Genomic DNA, 21,515 nt, shown 5'->3' on the forward strand with positions numbered 1-21,515 from the left:
GACTACCTCTTTGCTATTTATACCTCTGCTAGAAAAAGTTCAGATGAGTCACTTTTCTGGTAAATTTAAAAATGAAATTTCCAGGGGTCAGTTCTAATTCTATTGAAGAAAATACATAGGAAAAGGAACAGTTGATATCCCATAGTTGTAAAATCATGACTCTGTGAAGATATCTTCAAACCTACTCATTATGAATGGATTAATATAATTTTTAATTACACGGACTGAGATTCTCATTTGATGCAATTCCCTAAGAATTCCTGTGGAGTTAGACAGGATGGAATATTTTCCCCATACTTGGAAAAGGAAGATGCAGAGGGTCAGCCAGTCTCATGCTGGGAATTCACTATGCACATATGCTAAGAAGTAGATATAAGTTTTTCAAAAAATGTGAACCATTCTCCAGTGCTGGAAAGGAATGTAAAATGATCTATTTTTCTAAAGGTGTAGAATTGATGAGGCAAACAGAAGTATATGAGTGGTTCATTTGTGTTCTAGTTTTAGTTATACATAATAGGATGGAGAAAGGGCTTATAGCAGTCCCAGGGTAGTTGGGGAGATGTTTGAAGATAATAGGGGATTATACTAGATTTGACTTGGGTTTTTCCTCCCCTTCTATACCTAATGGTAAATTTGTCCTGTGCTCTGATTGTCTATTCACATAACTCGGTTCTCAGATGTTCTAAGAATGTTTTGGCATACGCATGGCTCATTTTACCATGGCCCTTGTTAAAACGACATCACATTGAATAGCTCCTGTTCAAATTTGGCCAAACATGTCCATGGAAAGTCATTTGAAAAATAAGGGGAGGACAAAGCATTTGTTTATGTCCCAGCAGAGCAGAGCAGGCTAGCACTCTTTTTGAGATTATGGGAAATGTACTTTGCAGGGAAAATGAGAACTTTCCCTAATTTTCAACACTTTCTCCACCAGACTTTTTTTTTAAAAAATGTATTTATAACTTTCTGGTGTGGGAAAAGATGTGCAGTAGGCTCAGAGCACTCGTCAGTTTGTCTACCCTGAGTTGTTAAAAAGTTAACCCTAATTAAGAAAAAAATCTGTTGCTTTTTTTTTTTTAAACCAGGTTCTTGAATTAGAAGAGCCCCTAATTTTGGAAAATATAAGGTTTCTTTGGTTGGATCCAAGAATGCATTGGGGTCAGTAAGAGAAAAAGCAGGGACAGATAGATAGATGTAAGGTTTCTCCAGAGGTGATATGCTTCCCAAAGGAAAAAAAAAAACCAAATATCATACTTTCCAAAGGCTAGGGAAAAAACATTTAATGGAAAGAAGAGATGTTAATCAGTCATGGCAGAGAACAAGGTCTTAGATATGTCTGGTGGGCAAGATGTTTTTCAGAAGGGTGGCAGGAATTGAAAACCATCCTAGAGAAAGTCACAGAAAATTGATAGCAAAAAATACAACAGTGTTCTAAGATTAAAGAAAACTTAAGGCAAGTAGGCCCTACTTGGGACAAGTAAATGTAATTTCCTTTTAAATTTTAAGCATTTGGGCTCTTTTATAATTTTAGGGGAAATTACAAACAATCCAAGAGCAACAACCTGGTTGCTAGGGGCACAATCTAAAATCTCTCATGTTAAACTAGAAATGTGGTACCAGCAACCATAGAATTTAGAGCTGGAAAGACCTTTCAGAGGCCATCTATCTAGTCCAACAACTTCATTTTTACAGATAAACTGAGTACCAGTGAAGGCAATTAATATACTATGAAAATCTGACTTTTACGATGCCAATGCGTAACATGATACATTTTCCTACTGCTGATGTGATCAGAAATATTTTACTTAAAAATAAAATGATGTCGAGTTTGTTTTTAATAGATAATTAGAATTGAAATAATAGGACTGCGATCTGTATTGTTAGAAGTTAAGGCAAAGTAACTTAATTAGAATAGAAGGGCTTTAGGGGGTAGGTAGGTGGCACAGTGGAGAAAGCACTGGCCTTGGATTCAGGAGGACCTGAGTTCAAATCTGGCCTCAGACGCTTGACATTTACTAGCTGTGTGACCCTGGGCAAGTCACTTAACCCTCATTGCCCTACCCCACCCCCCACAAAAGAATAGAAGGGCTTTAGATTTTTAGTAAAAAACAAAAGTACATTTCTCTTATTAACTCTATTATAATTTTTTTAAAAATAATTTTTTCCCCTTGAGGAAATGAGGAAAAGTATCACATGCATGAAACAAATGAATAAGAGAGAGTAAGGAGGTAATGGAGAAAACATGGTCTAAAGAGAGACCTTAAAATAGGCGAAAATCAGTTTTACCAAATGAGTTGTTGTATAGAAACATAGTGGGTTATTACTGTTGTAAGTAATGATGAATGTGAGGAACATAGAGAAATTTGAGAAGACTTAGAGGAACTGGTACATAATGGAATCAGTAAAGTAAGTGAAAATAAACACCAACGACAACCATGATATATACTAAAAGAATCAAAACATCCAAATCAAATGCTTTGTAATCATAACAACCAAGCTCGTGCCCCTCCTTCTTGGCAGAGGGGAGGGAGCCTGGTTGTGGATTGAGGACATTACTCTCCAATGCTGTATTGGTTAGTTTGGCTAAAATCCATTTTATTTGCTTTCTTTTTCTAAAAAATTCTTTATTATAAGGGATGACTTTCAGGGTGGGGAAACCAGGGAGGGACATATTGGAAAATGAAGGTGATGCAAAATGCATCTATATTTTTAAAATAACAAAGAAGAAAAAATGAAATGAAAAAGGGATGAGGTAAGGATAGAGACTGTAGACCTGTGATTTTACTGGCATAGGGTATTTCCAGTTGAAGAAATTCCCTCTACCAATACAGGTCAGCATCTTCTCTGCAAAATCAGCCTAGGTCACTGAGAAGTTAAGTGACTTACCCAGGGGAACATAGCCAGTATGAATCAGAAGTAGGGCTTGAACCTAGGTCTTCTTGCCTCACTTTTGAGGGTGGCTCTCTATCCATTATACTGCACTATCTATAAACTAATTAATTGGTCAAAATAAAGGAATTAGATTATTATACTATGTTTCAAGTGTGTCAATGATACAATATTAGCTTCCTCCCCATAGCGCCCAGATTGTAAACTTATTAAGGCTAGGGATTGTGTTGCATACATATTTGTATTTCCTGTACTGAATAGTAAAGTGTTGAATACTTAATAATTACTCAATAAGTAGTTATTTTTTAAAGTCTAGTGCTCCTTTCTACCCGTAAAGTGAAGAGAGGGTGAGTTCCTAGGCTTAAATAGAGATAGAAGGTATCTGGCAAGATCATCTGGGCCAGCAGCCGGCTTTCATTAATTAAGGCTGTTAGACAGTGGTGACAACACCACACATGAGAGTTACAAAAATCAGGTCAAATATGACAGTGTTAGAAACAAACTCCTTCAGTTAAAGGACATGTCTTCCTTTCTGCTAAAAAGTAATAAAACTTACCAAAGTGGCAAGTGACGCAGACTATTCATCAGTTACAAACACCATTAGGTGGTTTTGCTCAACTCTTTTGGGCAAATCTATTCTCTACTGGTGTTTGTTGGGGGTGTTTGTTAGGAAGTGTCTGCTGTGTCAAAACAAAATGTATCAATGCAGAAAGAAAAGAGAAAAATAATTAAGGTTGTTAGATAAGTACTTTGATAGAACATGAAACTGTCTGCAAAACATCCTGTAAGATCCTCTGCAGTTTTCTGATGCATTTATTAGTGAAGATTATGTCAGGAAACTTAGGATGTATTATTGAGACATTACTATAATTTGCTGCACTGGAATTGTACTGTCAGTTTCCTAAATGACTTTATTAACAGTGTAGCTCCCTAATTAAATCATGGTCCACAATCCATAGCATTCTACCAAGAAACACCTTGTATATTCAGATAATGTAAAATGATGAATTCCCTTCCCCTACCCCACCATGTGATCAGAAACATGAAAACTCACAATAAAGAGAAGTTACATCACTGACCCATTGCTCATGGAAAACTCTCCCTACTCTGGAGATAATAGCACTAACATCTATATTTGATTGGCCAAGTTGTCCCTCTGCTAGTCAAATAAACATTATTGCCTTGACAGTTATTATAATAGATATTTTACTGACAGTTAATGAAGTGATGTAGAATCCCCCTTGATAATGGAAGCCCTGGTGCCAAGTAGATGACTATCCCTAAGAAACCCCTGGGCACAACTACATTGATGCATTCGTACTTATTTTGCTTGTGTCACAGATGACCAGACAACATTTGTATCATTTGGAGGAGTTCTGCTTTTGCAGTCTCTTTAATGCCATAGTTTTTTATGAAATGGTTAACTTGAAGACTTGCTTTTTGTCATTTGTATAAGTCACACATGTATGTGTGCACACTCGCATGCATGTGCATGTGTGTATGCTCAGACATTGTCAATGGGAGTTAGTTGATCTTAGTTTCTCTGCTAAAAGCTCACTGAGATGGAGCACAGAGTGTTTTGTGTGGTTCTACATTCCAAGTTGACTTCTTTTCCAGATTGGTAAATTGCACTTTTCATGGGTGGTATTAAAACAGTTGTCTTAATTCACTGGGGGTTGGAAGGATGGGAGTGGGGTAAACTGACAAGTGACAGTATCGTACTCTGGCTAAATTGTTTCATTTTACATAAAATAACCAAGGCATGATTTGGGAATAGGACTAGAAATTTTGTGTTCCGATTTCAACATTTATTATATAATTGTCTCTACTGACATACTACTCTCATGTTTCTTCTTGGCCTGGAAGTGACCTTGGCTTTTCTCAGAGTACAAGCTTTGAAAGGCCATGACAAACTGGAAAGACCTTTGTGTGGAGGTCTGCATGAGACTCTATCCCTATCACTGGAGAAGTAGCCAAGCCAATATAGGAGACATTCATCACTAGGTTGCCTACAGAATGATGAATATTTTTTCCATCACAACTGTTGGAGACTGCCTCAGTGTCTTTAGCTATAAAAAGAGAGGGGCTTGGACTCGGTTACAGCTCCTTTCAGTGGATTACAGAGGGATCATGATGTGTCAATGAAGCGAGTGCCCACAAAATGGTAGCATATAGACCCTTGACATATTAATGCTTTATTGGAAGAGTTTGTTTAGTTTGTCACCCTGCTCCCTCACAGAGAAGGTCATTTCTGATCTGCTTCATTAAAAAAAAGACATAGGGAAAGTTTCTGAAACTACTGACATTCTCATGTGTGGTGTGTGTGTGTGTGTGTGTGTGTGTGTGTGTGTGTGTGTGTTTCATGAACTTGGCTTAAAAGAATTGATAACTATAAAATTGTTTTCCTTTATAATTCAAGATATTTTTAATACATTTTATCCTGAGAAGGGACCCACAGGCTTAACCAGACTTCCAAAGTGCCATGTGCTTTATGACCCAAAACAGGTTAAGAACCCTGGTCAAAGTTCTAACCATCATAGTAATCAGGGACCTTTTTCTATGCTGGACTTAATAAACTGGGCTAAAGGTGGTTTATAATTAAATGGCAGTATTTTCAGCAGGGCACATACTTCTATTTAGTGTTTTTGATTCTACATCCGTGCACACACAGACACATACTCCACACACATCTTTTCATTTTCTCCCTCCCACCTTGATCTTTTTATTTTCATAATGAGATTGTACAATACTATTATATTGTTTCTTGTAAAGGCATTTTGAAGACTTCTGTCTCAAATCATTATATTAACTAAGAAAAACTCCAAAATTACCACTGTCTTGAAAGTGTGTTTCTAAAGACTTTGTATGAGGTCAGTAGAACAGATAGGAAGCATTTTTTTTACCATATAAAATGAAATCAGTGATGATTTAGCTAAAAAGTTTTCCTTTGGAGAAAAAAAAAATTGAACCACATTTGCATTTCAAACCAGCAAAATAAAATTATATTTGAGATGTGAGCTTAAAATTCAGAAAGGATGTGGTATTGATAGTAAACATAGATATTTCCTCTAAAAATTATGCACAATATTTGTGTTGTGTCAAAATGTACTGTACCCTAGAGACAGGTAGCTTCACTTCAACCTTAAGGCTGTGGCTACATGTACAAAATTAAGTAGTGTCAGAGTAGTTATCTGAATGAATATTTCCCAGCCAGATTGTCAAAAGCTAGTACTGCTGAGCATTCAGAAGGTTATTAAGGTCTTGTTGACTAACTGGCTCAATGCTTATTGATTTCAAGGATCCTTCTGGTTTTTGTTGTTTTATTTTTGCCTTTATAAACTCCACTTATCCTGTAGATTTCTGTTCTCCTTCTTTATGTGGACACTATCACTGGCTTCACTCCTACCTCATGGTCCTTGAGTTCTATCCTCCTTTATTCCCTCTGCCTACCATTTTTTCCCCTCTCTTCATTTGGAGCCCCACTGGGACTTTACTTTGGGCATGATTAATTGTTCACATCTAATTTAAGGTCTCTGTGCCAGACTTCATTCACTCTTCTTTTTGCCTTATCAGAATTTAATTTTTCCAATAACTATTTTTTGGGTATTTTTTTTCTAACAGCATCACTGACAACAGATGTTATTAGGGAGCATAGGGATCTCTTAATCTCTAGGTGTTCTGGTGCAAATCAAAGGGCCTGGATTCAAGGCCCAATTCTGCCTTTTAATTGACTGACTGTATGATTTTAAGCAAGTTAGGTCACATCTCTGGCCTCAGTTCCCTCATCGGTAAAATGGGCTTGGATTAGATGCCCTCTGAGGTTTCCTTTTAACTCTAAATCAGTGAAACTAGGATATTTAAATATTTACAAGTGTATGTATGGATACTGGGCTGGGAATAATTGATTGAGATAACTAAAAGAAAACCAATGTTTTGTTTGACATTGAAGCAGATTTGAGGCTTCACTTGTGTTCCATTCTCTGCTTTAAAGAGATAGAATGTATTGGCAAGAGCAATATATTATGACTCTTGGTCACTGAATTCTAGGCTCACATTTGTTTTTAAATAGTAGTGTGATCTCAAGCACATCTTTTTACCTCCTTTGGCCTTTTTTTTGGCAGGGCAATGAGGGTTAAGTGACTTGCCCAGGGTCACACAGCTAGTGACTGTCAAGTGTACGAGGCTGAATTTGAACTCAGGTCCTCCTGAATCCAGGGCTGGTGCTTTATCCACTGTACCACCTAGCAGCACCCCTTCCTTGGGCCTTATTTTCTTTATGAAATAATAGGGTTACACCCGGTGATCTCTGACATCCTTGTCAGTTCTCAACTCAATGAGCCAATATTCAGTGGTCTTCCTAGATATTCTTATAGAGTTGTCAAAGATGTGTATTTAGGGAATTCAGAATGGCACGTGCGATATGGGTACTAAGTGTGTGCAGACTTCTAGGGGTAAATTAATGGAAGTCCTCTGAAAATTTGGCCCCCAAACTAGCTAGGCAGATTATAGGAAATGTGTTTAATATTACTTGCCAGGACAGCATGGGGGTTGGGGACACTCAGCCAAAATGCTCACATTTCCAAATGGGATTGGGAATTTTGTCATGATATTTAATTCAGATCTCACTCCATTTTATGGACAGGGCTTCTGCATTTCACACTTTGTGCAATGACACAAATGCTGACACTTTTAGACATGTAATTGCATAGCCTAAGGTACCAACACTTTGAAAGAACCCAAGATTAACAGAGAGAAGCCCTGTTTTCCCCTTGGCTTTCCCATGGGCTCAAGGCAATATTTCTTTCCCTACATAGAAGGGAGAAAACCTTTCTCCCAGTCACTCCATCCATTATAGGTTTATTCTCAAGTCTAAGCTGTGGGCAGTGCAAGTTGGCAGTTTCATCTAAGGAAAGCTTAGAAGTGTAGACACCCTTGAAGTGATATTTCATGTGGTACCCATCCCACAATGACCCCAACCATACTCCTTTTTGTCCTTGGGAAGGAATACTATTGACTTTTACCTTAACTTCATTTAAGTCAAGGCTGGATATTTAATCAAAAGATTTAGAGCTGAAAGTTGATCATTTAGCGTTAATCAAAGAAAATAAAATATGCAATGATGCTTTGCAGTTCTATAGAAGTACTAGTAATTTTTGTTATAATCTTTGACAACAATAGTAAATTTATCAAACACTTATTTACTAGACACAAGACTGTGCTGGGGGCTTGGGAGACAAAGAAGGGAAAAAATGAATTCCCCTCAGAGAACTTAAAAGTCCAACATTGAGTTTAAGATTGGTAGCATGAATGATAAGGACAAAGGTGAGACCTAAATAAAGTGGTGTCATATCATTTGAAGGGGAAGGACATCACTTTCATTTGGGGAATAGCAATGAAAGCAACTGGAAGGAGGGAACATTGGAACTGGGCAGTGAAGAGTCAGATTTCCACAGACAAAGAAGTCAAAGAAAGTTGTTTGAAGGATGGGGAGAAGCTCCTTGTTATACAAGGGAGAGAAGAGGACAAAGTCGAGAAGCAGCTATGTGTTGACTTGAGATGGAGTGTAGAGTATATGAAAGGGAAATAGCATAGGAAATAAGGCAAGGTAGGTAAGTTGGAGTGAGGTCACTTTTAACATCTTTTTTTTACACCTTTAATAATAGGCTAAGAAATTTATAATATTCTAGAGGCAGGAAAATCTGATTTCAAATGCAGCTATATTTATTTTCTGTGTGACCCTGGACAAGTCACTTAACCCTGCTTGCCTCAGTTTCCTCATCTGTAAAATGAGATAATAATAGTATCAATTTTACAGGGTTGTTGTGAAGATGAAATGATAAATGTAAAGCATTCTGTAAACCTTAAAATGTTACATAAATGCTAAGATGATGATGGTGGTGGCGGTTGTGTACAGGAAATCTTTAGAGAAGTGAGAGACCCCTCATTTTGCAGATGAAGTAATTGAAGCTTGGAGACGTTAAGTGATTTGCCCAGAATTACAGAGCTGCAATTGGTGCTCAACCTCTCCTTTCTGGTTCAGAATTTTTTTCTCTATGCTTGACTGCCCCCTTCTCATATTTAAGTTTTCCTGTTACTCTGTAGACATGATGCTTCTAAGATTATGACAATCTTTTCCAAGAAGGGGAATTCAGGCCTACTGCTTTGAAAAAAAAAGAATGCTGGAAAACTAGCATTTAAAAAAAATTTTATTGATATTGTTTGTTTTTATATCACCAGAATGTCTTCCAGCATTCCTTTTTCTCCTCCCAGACAGCCATCTCATAACAAATCCCTTTTTTAAAGAAAAAGAGAAAGAAGACATAGAAATTCAGCAAAATTGATCAGCATAATAAACAGTCTGAAAATCTATGCTATGTACCATACCTGTGGACCTCCTACCTCTGCAAAGGAGTGAGGAGGGGGTGTTGAAGACTTCAAATTAATTTGATTCTGCTTCTTTTATTCTTTTATTTCTTTTTAACTTGGGAAATTTGGCTTTTGTCCTGAAGAAGAGGGACTTGGAATGGATTTAACTTCTTAAATATTTATTTATTAGTTTTTTCAACTTTATTCCATGTTAAAATTCTACCAGTATGCTAATGTCTACATAGGCATGACTCTTCTATCAAAGATGTGTTTTTTGTTTTTTGTGGGGCAATGGGGGCTAAGTGAGGTGCCCAGGGTCACACAGCTAGTAAGTGTCAAGTGTCTGAGGCCGGATTTGAACTTAGATACTCCTGAATCCAGGGCTGGTGCTTTATCTACTGTGCCACCTAGCTGCCCCCAAAGATGTGTTTTTGAGGCACATTGTATTACCAGAAAGTTACAAGGGAAAGGACTAAAACAGGATGTGATCTGAGACTTGAACTCTCCTTTTGCTTTGCCTCTCTCCTCTGGGAAAGATAAGCCATGCCTCTTCTGCTAGGTTTGTCTCCTGGCCAGGCACTGGTTCCCCCAATGATCTCTAGTGCCTGGGCTATGAGAATCCCCTTGGTGATAACCTTCGCTGAGCCCTGGCTGGCTTTTGGGACCTTGGTACCAGAGACAGTAGCAATACTGTTTCTTCTGGCCCAACGCTGCCACATACTCAGGGCTGGGCAAACTAGAACTTCCCCCTAACTGGTTCCATGCCCAAGATGATGCTATTTTCTTGGAGGATTTTCTTAATTGAGGTATCCCTGTGTATACATGCAAATACTTTTTACATACTTTGGTACTTCAAGAATCTTGGATGTAATCAGTTTGGCCCTTACCCTGTGCTAGCGTGGATCCTAAGTCCTCAGAGTCTCAGTGGATAGTCTTCACAAATTGCTGCAACCCCCCCCACCCCGCCCCGAAACAAAATTATCTCTTTGTTGCATACCTGAAGATGAACCTTTGTGGTCTTAGCTAGACTGGTCCTTGGCCAACGTGCTTACAGTCCAGTGCTGGCCTCATTTCCAGCTTTCTAGGATGTGGTAGAGTACCACTGCTGTGGCTTTCAAGAATCCAAGGTCAGCTCCATTTTACAATGAAGCAGCATGCTACAGTAGAAGGAACTAGAGTCAGAGGACCTGAGTTCAAAATTTGCCTCTGACAATACCAACCTGACCATATGCAGTTCCCTTCACTTCTCTGACCCTAGGATCCTTTCCTGAAGGGGTTGAACTGGAGGCTGGCTTCTAAGGGCCTTTCCAGTTCTGGATCTTTGTCCTTGTGAGGCATCACTGTAGTTGCTTCCTTCCTCCCTTGATTGTACAATTCACATTCAGGATTTCTAAGACACCAAATAATCATTGTTTGATACATGCTGTTGTAGAAATTACTATTTAGATTCTAAAATTAGCAAAGGGTATGCATTCTATTACTCTAGGGAGGAGGCTTTTAACCTTTTACCTGTGAACTTTTTTTGTTAGGATAACTGTATTTCAAAATAACTGATTTCCTTTGCAATATTATATATTTTATTTTATGCACTTAGAACATTCTGACAAGGGGTCCATGCCACAAAATAGTTAAGAATGTCTGTCCTTGGATAACCAGAATACCCACTTTATGCCCTTGATACCTTTTCAGTATCAGGTCCTGAACTCTCTGGTTTGTATGACACGGAAGAGGCCCTTTGCATGTTAGGATAACTCTTTTTTGAATAATAGTACAACTTGTGGACTTGTAATCAGGAATGTCTTATCAGCAGCTTTTCAAAATTTGACATGCCGCAAGGAATGTGCCAGTGGCAGAAATTTAGCACTCGGTAAATGTTGTTCCAGTTGGATTCCACACACATGAATTATGACAAGTTCGGCTGCCTGTGCTGTGGTTTGTTGTGTCTGCTTTGGTTCCTACTTTGCAAGTTGCAGTTGCATTTGGTCATTGAAGTTTATTTTCATAGTCTGGCCAAACCAGCAGGATCCCCATGCACTGCAGGGGAACAAAATGCACCGGGCTGTTGAGTTAAAGTCCACAATAGATAAAAATTTCAAGACTTTGTTGTATCATATCTAAGGACTTGTGGGCTCATTTAAGATATACTGTTTGATTTAATTTAGATATCTAATGGATAGAAAAACCTCAGAAAAGAAATACCAAATACCAAACACTGTAAAGCTTGGTTGAAATATTGGTAACGGATGTGCAATGTGCACATATATATCATTGCCTTCCACGATGGGGTGTTAAGTATTAGCTGGTACTTCAGAGGTGTTAAGGATAGTTTTATCATGTAGATTATGTTATGGGGTAAAACAACTCACTTTTGAATAATCTATTTTATGAAATATTAGTTAAATTCCTTAAAAATGACTTTAAGCTTTATTTTAGAAATATTTATTTCAGGAATTTTTCTTGAATAAAATGTGTCTGGACCATTTTTCTTCTTTTTCTGTTACAAATATATAAATGGTAAGTAGCTAGGGCTGGGAACTTACATACCAGCATTTACTGAGGATCCTAATGCTGGGGAAAAAACTTAACTTTTCTTTGGATCATTTATGGCAAAATAGAAAATTGCTTGAGAGGTGTGGGTTCTATTTGGATCACTTCCCTGTAGGAGGAGAGAAACCCTAGCATCTGTGCTTGCATTAAGGTCTCTTTGGTAGGAGAAGAGCAGTTGTTGTTTAGGAGGTTGTAGGCTTTGACTTTCTCACTGACTTTAAAGAGGCTCTGGAGGGTGGTGAGTGTGGTGGTGTATTGAGAAGCAGACTGCCGGCAAAAAAGTTTCTTCTGCATCTTCTTTAACATTTCAGCACTTCTCCATTAACCTATGCATTTACCAACATGGGCAGTGCTGCCATTGACATGAATTATACCCCCTTTGTGACGTGGTGGCCATCTTTGACAGTTACTCAGTTGTCCCCCAGTCTATCACCTCCTGACCCACCTGGATCAGTGCCTTCAAACTCAGCTCACCTGATTTTTGGATAACAATCTGTCACAGAGTCCGTATTCAGACACTTTTCTACATGGATGGACCTTTGAGTTTGGGGGTTTCATTGGTGCATAGCCACCTGGTGCCCCAGGGAGCACTTTAGGAGAGGTTTTCCATATCCCAGTGACGTTTTTGAATGAAGCTTGACCATTGAATGTCAGCTTATTTTGGCTCCACAGTGAGGTCAGGAAAGAAAGGGCAAGGGCTGCATTGTCATTAGGGGCTAGTTGCCATTTTTATCAGAAAAATACCAAACTTGCTGTTTGGCAGGATCAGTGGTAAACTCACCAGAGTCGAATTCTTCTAAAAATATGGTAGAGCCACGTTGTAACTTGTGTTCCCGACTGGTCAGTCCCCTCTAAGTCCTTTGCCCTCATGACCCAAGCAACTGAAATCCAGAAGACTTTTCTTCTCATTTTCCCAGTAATCTGACCGGAAGACCCAGTTGCTGCAGTTCTGTTTCACAGTGCAAAGTAAAATCTGTCAGAAGGCATTTCAGAAAAATTTTCTGAACTGTACCTCAGGAGAGGCATAGAACTTGATAACTTGGTTTGCTTCCAGAAAGTCATTTTGATAATTAGAAATACAAAATTGGTTTGAGAACTCCAAAAAACCCATGTCTTCATGTGTTTTTTCATATATTTGAGTTTTATTTTTTTAAGTAATATTCTAGAAGATATCAGTGAACCCTGAGTGTCTGTCTGTCTGTCTTGACTATTTGGGCTGAACTTCAGGTAGCCCAGAGGACCCTCCTGATCCACTGGACTCTGAGGGCTTCTGATGGTTTTGATTTTTCCAGAGGATAATTAATTAAAATTCTATTGTGATAATTTGCCAGATTCTACTAGTAAGTTACTCTTGTCTATAGCAGTCTAAGGTTTGCTCTAAATGATTTAGAAATATTATCTCACTTGTTCCTCACAACAGCCCTGGGAGGTTGGTGCTATTATTTTATTTTCCCATTTTACAGATGAGGAGACAGTCTGAGAGAGGTTAAGTGACTTGATCAAGTTCACATAGCTAATAAGTGTCTGAGGCCAGATTTGAAATCAGATTTTCCTTTCTCAGGTTTCAGCACTCTATCCACTGTGCCACCTATCAATTTCTAAGAAGTAAACTTAGTTGGCAAAATGTTAAGATTTTGAGTATTAGTGTACTGATATTGAGTGTTAATACAATAATCAATATTAATTTGAATATTGAATATTAATGCACAGTCAGTATTAGTGGCTTTGCCCTCATTCATTCCTTTAATAAGTATTTCTTGAGTAATGGCACATTCTGTGGGTCTGTATATCAAGTGAAATCAACAAGCATTTATTCCATGTCTCCTCTGTTTCAGGGACTGGGTTAAGTGCTGTGTGTGTAAAGGGAACAGGGTGGGGAGATGCATGCGGGGACAGAAAGGAAGTATAAGCCCTTTAGTCATTCACATGGCTTAAGAGAAACGGGCAAAGCCTAAGGTGAAAAAGTTAAATAAAAATTCATGGCACAAGGTAATTAAGTGAAAATGTGTGGCACAGACAGGAATTTCCCCAGAACTTCAAAAGGAGTGTTTGGAGGAGATGAGCAGCCAGTCTGGTTTGGAGTAGGAATTTGGAGTAGGGTTTGGAGCCAGTACTCCAAAATAGAACAGAATTCAGTTTTTAATTTTTTTAAAAAAAGCCTTTCTACCAAACTTAGAATATTCATCAACAATAAAGCATCATCTGAATATAAAAACAAAATTTTGTTACATAAACCACAAACTTCCTCTTTTTATGAGGGTTATTGTTTTTGTTTGCTCTTGTTCTTTGTTTTGGGTTGAGACCAGTGATATTATGGGTGTGGGGCACTCTTTTGTGTAGACACTTGTTACATTGATACAGATCCATTGAAACATAGTATACAGAGTCAGAGAGATTCTGATCAGGCCACATCTGGAGTATTTAGAAGAAGATTGATAAACTGGAATTCATCCAGTAGAGGGCACAACAAGGATGGTCAGAGAATAGAAACCAGTATTCATGGGGGTCAGTTGAGGGAACTGCGGTTGTTTACCTTTAAGAAGAGAAGGCAGTGAGAATTCTCTATGTCTTTGAGTATTTGAAGAGTAATCATGTGGAACAAGAGATAGTCGATTCATTTTACTTGTCTAGCAGTGCAGATGTAGGACCATTAGGTAAAAGGTGTTGGAAAGCAGATTTTGGCTAGCCATAAGGGAAAAAAAACACCACATCTTAACATTATGGGGAAAAAAAACCCCCATCTTAACAATTTGAGTAATCCAAAAAACTTGAGGATTTTTGCCTATTAGTAGAGATTTATTTGAGATTTTTAAAAACAGAACAGCCGCCTGAATAACTTTTGTTGATACTGATATAGACAGATTTCGTGACTGTGGTAGGAATTGAGCTAGGTGACTTCTGATATTCCTTCCAACTTCTATGATATTTCTTTATATCTTTTACTATAAGTTGTGATATACTATGTCAAATGGAATACCAGCTTTCATTCTGAGAGCAACAGTATCACAAGTTTCATATGATAATGACTTCTGGGCCTACGAGAATCTTTCAGTATATGTAATCTTTTGTCTTCAGTGCTTTGTTGATGAAGATATTTATCACCGTACAGTAAAACCTGAATTAACTGGGAACTCAATGAATTAGAACCCTTTATTGAGTTTGTTTTTATTCTTAAATTTTTTTTTTTGGCTGTGTTTAGGTTTTTGGAAACTAAGATAAATGACAAGGATAAAAGCAGCTTAGATCAGGGATTTTAAATAATAATAATCTGAATTTGTATTTTGAATTTGTATCACTTTAAAATTAACAAACCGCTTTGAATGTATTGTTTCATTTTAGTCACATGACAACAACTTGGAGGTCAGATACTGGAATCAGTATATATTCAGTCTCATTTCCTACCCATTCAGAAATTAAACATTTTGGTTCTTAAATTTTTCTGAGATGTTTGTCTTTACAATGTTGTTCTTGTATGCATTTTTCATCAGTTCATACATGTCTTCTCAGATTTCTCTGAAACCATCTCCTTTATCATTTTGTACAATATAACAATGTTTCCTTACATTTGTATGCCATAAACAGTTCATCCATTTCCCAATTGATTAGTGTCCCCTTAGTTCCCAGTTCTTTGCTAACACACACACACACACACACACAAAGTGCTGCTACAGATATTTCTGTGTACATGGGTCCTTTTTCTCCTTTGATAAATGTGAAATATTTTCATTGAATTTTATTTGCTAAGGTTGGACAGTGACTAACTGCTCTTTAGAAAGATTTTAGCCAATAATAAGGGTTGAAACAAAAGAGTTTTCAGATTCACACTGACTTTTGTTTCAAGTGATCTGGTTTTATAGTTTCATTGTATTTGGTCATCTAGGTGGCACAGAGGTTACAGTACTAGGCCTGAAGTCAGGAAGATCTGAGTTAAAATCCAATCTCTAACACTTACTTTGCTGTTTGGTCCAGGGCAAGTGACTTAATTTCTGTGTGCCTTGGTTTCTTCATTTGTAAAATGAGGGTAATAATAACACTTATCTCCTAGGGTTCCTGTGGGGATCAAATGAAATAGTAATTGTAAAGTACTTAGCACAGTGCCTAGCTCTCAATAAGTACTATATAAATGTTAGCTATTATTACTATTAGTAGTAGTAGTAGTATTAATTATTATTGGTCTCACTATTATTCTAGCCTCACTGCACTTATACATAGGAAACCAGGTGGCAGAATGGAAAGAGTGTTATGTCTGAAGTCAGGAAGACGAGTTCAAATCCAGCCTTAAGCACCTACTAGCTGTGTGACCCTGGGCAAGTCATTTAACATCTATCAGCCTCAGTTTCCCCAGTTGTAAATTAGGGATAGCAGCACCTCAGTGGCAGAATTATTGCATGGATCAAATGAGATAACATGTATAAGGCTCTTAGTTTAGTGCCTGGCACATAGTAGGGATTATATAAATGCTTATTTCCTTCCCCTTGTACACTCTGCAGTCCAGCCAAACTGGCCTTCTCTCTGTTCTTCACATATGATACTCCTGCTTCCCATCTCTGTCCCTTTGCCTTGTCCACCTTGTCCACCTGGTCCAGCTTGCACCAGTATCTGAATTCTACGTACAGAATCCTGACTTACCTACTCAGAGGAGGAGAGGAGCATAGCTTTCCTCATCACTCCTCTAGGCCCAAGATGGTTTATTTTCATTGGTCCCAGTTTGACTGATTTTCAGTCTTGCTTTTCTTTAAAACATCATAGTCAGGGGCAGCTAGGTGGCGCAGTGGATAGAGCACCAGCCCTGGAGTCAGGAGTACCTGAGTTCAAATCCGGCCTCAGACACTTAACACTTACTAGCTGTGTGACCCTGGGCAAGTCACTTAACCCTAGTTGCCTCACTAAAAAAACCAAAAAAAAACCCCAAAAAACATCATAGTCATGTGGTTCTTTGGGAATCTGCTTTCTTTAATCCTCAGACAAGCCCAGGCATATTTTTCTGAATTCCTTATATTTATTAATTCTTAGAGTGAGGTAGTATTTCCTTATATTCATGTACCTCAGTATATTTAGCCATCCCCTAGTCAATGGGCACTCATTTGTTTCTGGTTTTTTTTGATGCAACAGTATTAATTGAGAAATCAATCACATTTTATTGATGAACTGGAAACTTTCCAAATTGCACCCTTAAATAAAGTTATTTTGCCAGCTTTTGGACTACTAGAATTATATTCAGTGCCCTTGAAAACCTATTTGTTTGGGGGCATAGGTTGGTGTAGCTTCTTCTACCTTCTTCAATCTACTTCTTTTTCAAGCTCTTGAATTAAAGGAAAATGAGTTAATTAATAATTAATGTTTTAATTCCCACAATTGTGTTCCTTTCTATTACAGTCTAGAACCTTATATGGAACATGTGACCACTTTACCTTGTGGAGCCTGAGGGATAAATGCAACATCTGGGTCAGTCCCATGGCTTGCTTCTTTCTACAGGATAGTTTTTGTTAATTTACTTGCAAATCTGATACAATAACAGAATCTATCACCCAGCTATATTTATCATTGTCTCTATCTGCCTGCCTGCCTGTCTTTCTGTTTATTGAAACCTGGATAGATCTTTTGTCTGACCCTTTGAATTTTACTTCTTTCTTTTAGCTCTCAGGCTAGAGAAGTACTCTGCACTCATCCAGGTAGTCCCAGAAAAAGGAAGAGGGTTTTGTTTTTTAAGTTTGGTGTGTTTTACTTTTCCTGTTGCCTCAGTGCTTGCGACTGGCCAGTTTGGGCTTGAGAGGGGCTCTTCAGAGGCCTAGCCAATGTTCCTTTGGTTGCCACCAACAGACTTTGCTGTTCTAAGGCAGGTACCCGTCAGCCTTTGAAGGAATCAAGTGCTTGTGATTTATCACAGTTCTGTTGCCAATGCAAACAATTCCAAAAGTGACATCAAACAAAATATGTTCTTTCAATTTCAATTACTCTTTTCTGCATCAATGAGGTTTGATAAATGAACCAAACTTTTGATAGCATGGACTTTTTCTTTTTATTATTGTTATTTTTTATTTTGGAAATGACCTCTTTGTGGGGGAAGGTTTTTATGTCCTGACTCTGGGTTTTGTTTTTGTTTTTGTTTTTGCTCTGTGGTGGTGTTTTGTAAACAACTTGATTGCTAGGTAGTGGCCTTAGGGAGTCTGCAGCTGCTCCTTCCCAGTTCCCTGTAGACAAATGTACAAAGTGAAGATTGCTGCAGGGAAAAATAAACAGAAGAGAACAAAACTAGAAAATACCATATATTTTATTACAGCCTCTACCTGTTTATGTGCTTGAGTTGTTTGGTAAGGATATTCCCTAAACATTTGGTGCCTTACTTTAAAAAAAAAAAACAATTCTGAGAGAATTGAATCTTCTATTTCTCATTCTATTTAGACTGTATTATTTTAAGTAGCCACACAAGTTAACAAGCTGGGTATCATCTACCAAGAGAGTATATGCATTTTAGGATGTAAATAGAAATGAGAGAAAGCCTCATGCTTTTTAATGATACCCAGGATAATAATTTGGCTTTTTAAATCTCTATGAAAACAGATTGAATATGGCACAATTAATGTTTCAGGCATTCCAGCCTTTTCTCTAAAATATTTGAATGATATTTTGATTTATTACAATTCTTGATTAATGCATTGGAATTTCATTACCATGCTGGCCTTCCAGTCTGTACTAGAGGGCATGTGGCAATAGCCAGGTCTTTGCCAGCACTCACCCCTGTTGTATGGTCTCTGTTCTAAAGTGCCCCTGCCACATTCCCTGTTATAATGAGTAGTAGTTGAGCAAAGTGCCGGCATATTGCGATTGACCTGAGAGGTATTTATTTCTTTGGAGAGGGCATATTTACTGATGTTTCCCCTTTATCTTTAGACATGCCCACTCGATTTAGTTGGAAGTGAATAGGTAGCAAAGCATCAGTCAAGACAGCAACAAGGATCATTTTCTTCAAGTGTTGTCTGATTATATCACGTCTCTGCTATGAAACCTGCCGTGACTGCAAATTGCTTCCTGAACCAAAATTAAACATCTCATCCAAGTCTTACCTTCACCAATTGGCCCTCCTACCCTCCTCTCCTATTATGCCTCCACTTTGAATGAATGGCCACTCCAACGAGGGAAGCCTGCCTGATGACTCTCATATATGGCTTGCTGACTCCCACTCCTGGGCCTTTGAACAACCCGTTCTCTCTTGGGGAAATGCTTTTTCCTTTCCTCCTTTTCTCTCTCTCCCCTCCACAGGAAGCTTGCTCAATACTTATTCCTCTATGGAGCCTTCTCTAACCACTAGTAAATGTCACCTGAATTCATCTAGCTTTCTTTTGATATGGATGCCTACATTTACATATAGCAGAATCAATCTTCACCTGGTTTATTTCTATGTGGGTTTTTTTGTCTTTTTCATGTATGTTGGTCCTCTCTTCCCACTTACATCATAAGTAACATGGTATAATATAAGGGGCTCAGTTCAGCCAAACTGGCCTTATTTTTGCTCTTCACAGATGCCTTTCTATCATTCATCTCTGTACCTTTGCTCAGCTCTCTGCCATGTTAGAAGTGTATTCCTTCTTCCCTTCTGCTACTTAGACTCCTAGTTTTCTTCAAAGTGCTCACGTCATCTCCTACATGTGGCTCTTCCTGATCCCCAAAGCTGCTGCTGCTTCCCCCCTTCACAAATGATATCTTATTCATTTTGAATAGTGTTGTATTTGTTTATGTGTGTACATTCTATTTGCCCTGATAGTAAGTTCCTTGAGGGGAAGGAATATTTCCATTTTTCTATTTGTACCCCTAGTGTGGAATACAGTTCTTTGCATAGAGTTGGTGCTTAACAAATTTCTTAATAGTGTTAATTTACCACAGAAATTTGCCATGGACAAGTCACTTAAACTCAAGGGTTTTTTTTTTTTTTACATGTAAAGTGAGGAGATTGGATTAGATCAGAAGTCCTTGACTCAGCACCATGAACTTATTTTTAATTATTTTTGAGTACCATATTTCAAAATAATTCATTTCCTTTATATTCCTCTATATTTTGCATTGTGCATTTAAAAATGAGGTCTATTGGCTTCACCAGATTGTCAAAGGAGTACATGACATTACAAAGAAAGAAAGAAGGAAAGAAAGAAAGAAAGAAAACAATTAAGAACTCCTGAACTGGAAGATGCCTTCTAGTGCTTGTATTCTGTGATGTGTGATCTTAATCCTTTGACAGCAGGAGATAATATGATCTATTTCCTCTTAATTTCCCATCATGCTGAATACAATCTTCTGACCCTTGCTTGACAATGAATAAATGTTGTTGACTTAAAATAGCTGAAAAATAGTTTAGCAGAATGTTCTAATAGTCAAGAATGGTGAATGAACTCATCTTCTCTTGCCTCTTCTGCACAGGGTGAACTGTTGTCATAAAGTTAGAGATTAGCCCAGGAGAATCAGTGTTTGGGCTTTTGTTGTCTGATGGAGACACACTTTTCCTAAGTGGAACATTTCTGAAAGAAGACATAGTCCTTGGGCACTTTGGGGTGCAAACCTCTGTTATGGGTTGTGGGTTGTTTTTTTTACTCTAGGCACAATTTCTGGAATCATGCTTCCTATATGTATTTTGTTGTCGAGTTAACCAGATTCTTTTTGTGGATACCCAGAGTAAGTTGTCAGTTTATAGGAAATGTCCATGAAGATGTATCATTAACTTGAAATTGAAAATCAAGCTGAATGATTGCTAAACATTTTTATGGACATAAAAAATCCCTGTAGAAAATGACAACAATATTGCACTTATAGTGAATACTTATTTCAATGAGTAGTGAAACATAAGCAGTATTGCTTTTTGATGAGCATGATGAATAGTAGCAACCAACAGTGTAGATTTTTAGAAACTTTATCATTTGCCAAAGGGAGTTGAATTGCTTCAGAGAAAACAGGAATAGATCTGGAGTCAGTGGCCCTGGGTTCAGATTCCATACTGGTCAGTTCCTACTTCTGTGAACTGTTGTCACTTGACCATTAAGCTTTAAATAATTACTAAACCGGGGAAGCTAGGTGTCGCAGCGGATAGAACACCGGCCCTGGAGTCAGGAGGACCTGAGTTCAAATCCGGCCTCACACACTTAACACTTACTAGCTGTGTGACCCTGGGCAAGTCACTTAACTCCAATTGCCTCACTAAAAAACAAAACAAAACAAATAAATAATTACTAAAGCAACCCATCAACAAGCATTTATTAATCTCTTATTAGGTGTCAGGGGTCTCATGCTAGGCACTGGGCATTCAGATACAAAGAGTGAAATGATCCCTACTTGCTAGGAATTCTTCTAATGGGCTTTCAAGATTGTCTCAAACTATCTGTTGACAGACTCTTTCATGGACTCTTGGGATTCGATATGCTGTGAAGAGGCCTTCAATGGGAAAGGATCAGTGTCTTTCTTCTAAAATATAAAATGTGAAATGATGTACACACCAAAATATTTATCATTTGTGTCAACTTTTCCGAATGAAAAGAGGATTCATCTCCTAAGAGAAAATTCGCTGGATCAGCACTTGGAGTCAATAATAATCGATTTCAAGCCTTAGCTTCCCTGGCCAAGTTGGTTAAAGAAACCCTGATATAATCCAACTCCTTCATTTTCTAAATGGCACAATGGTGCCTCAGAAAGCAAAAGTGATGGGATCAAGGTTACACAGTTCCTTGATC

General features: G+C 37.9%; 1 protein-coding gene across 6 annotated transcripts in view; it reads left to right on the top strand.

Moving 5' to 3' along the window:
* The window catches only part of FOXP1 (forkhead box P1), a 691,415-nt gene that overhangs the window by 78,563 nt on the left and 591,337 nt on the right, over positions 1-21,515 (top strand). The gene's annotated exons all lie outside the window — the stretch shown is intronic.

The sequence above is a fragment of the Dromiciops gliroides genome, chromosome 1, assembly GCF_019393635.1.
Source record: "Dromiciops gliroides isolate mDroGli1 chromosome 1, mDroGli1.pri, whole genome shotgun sequence".
In the NCBI taxonomy this organism is placed as follows: domain Eukaryota; kingdom Metazoa; phylum Chordata; class Mammalia; order Microbiotheria; family Microbiotheriidae; genus Dromiciops; species Dromiciops gliroides.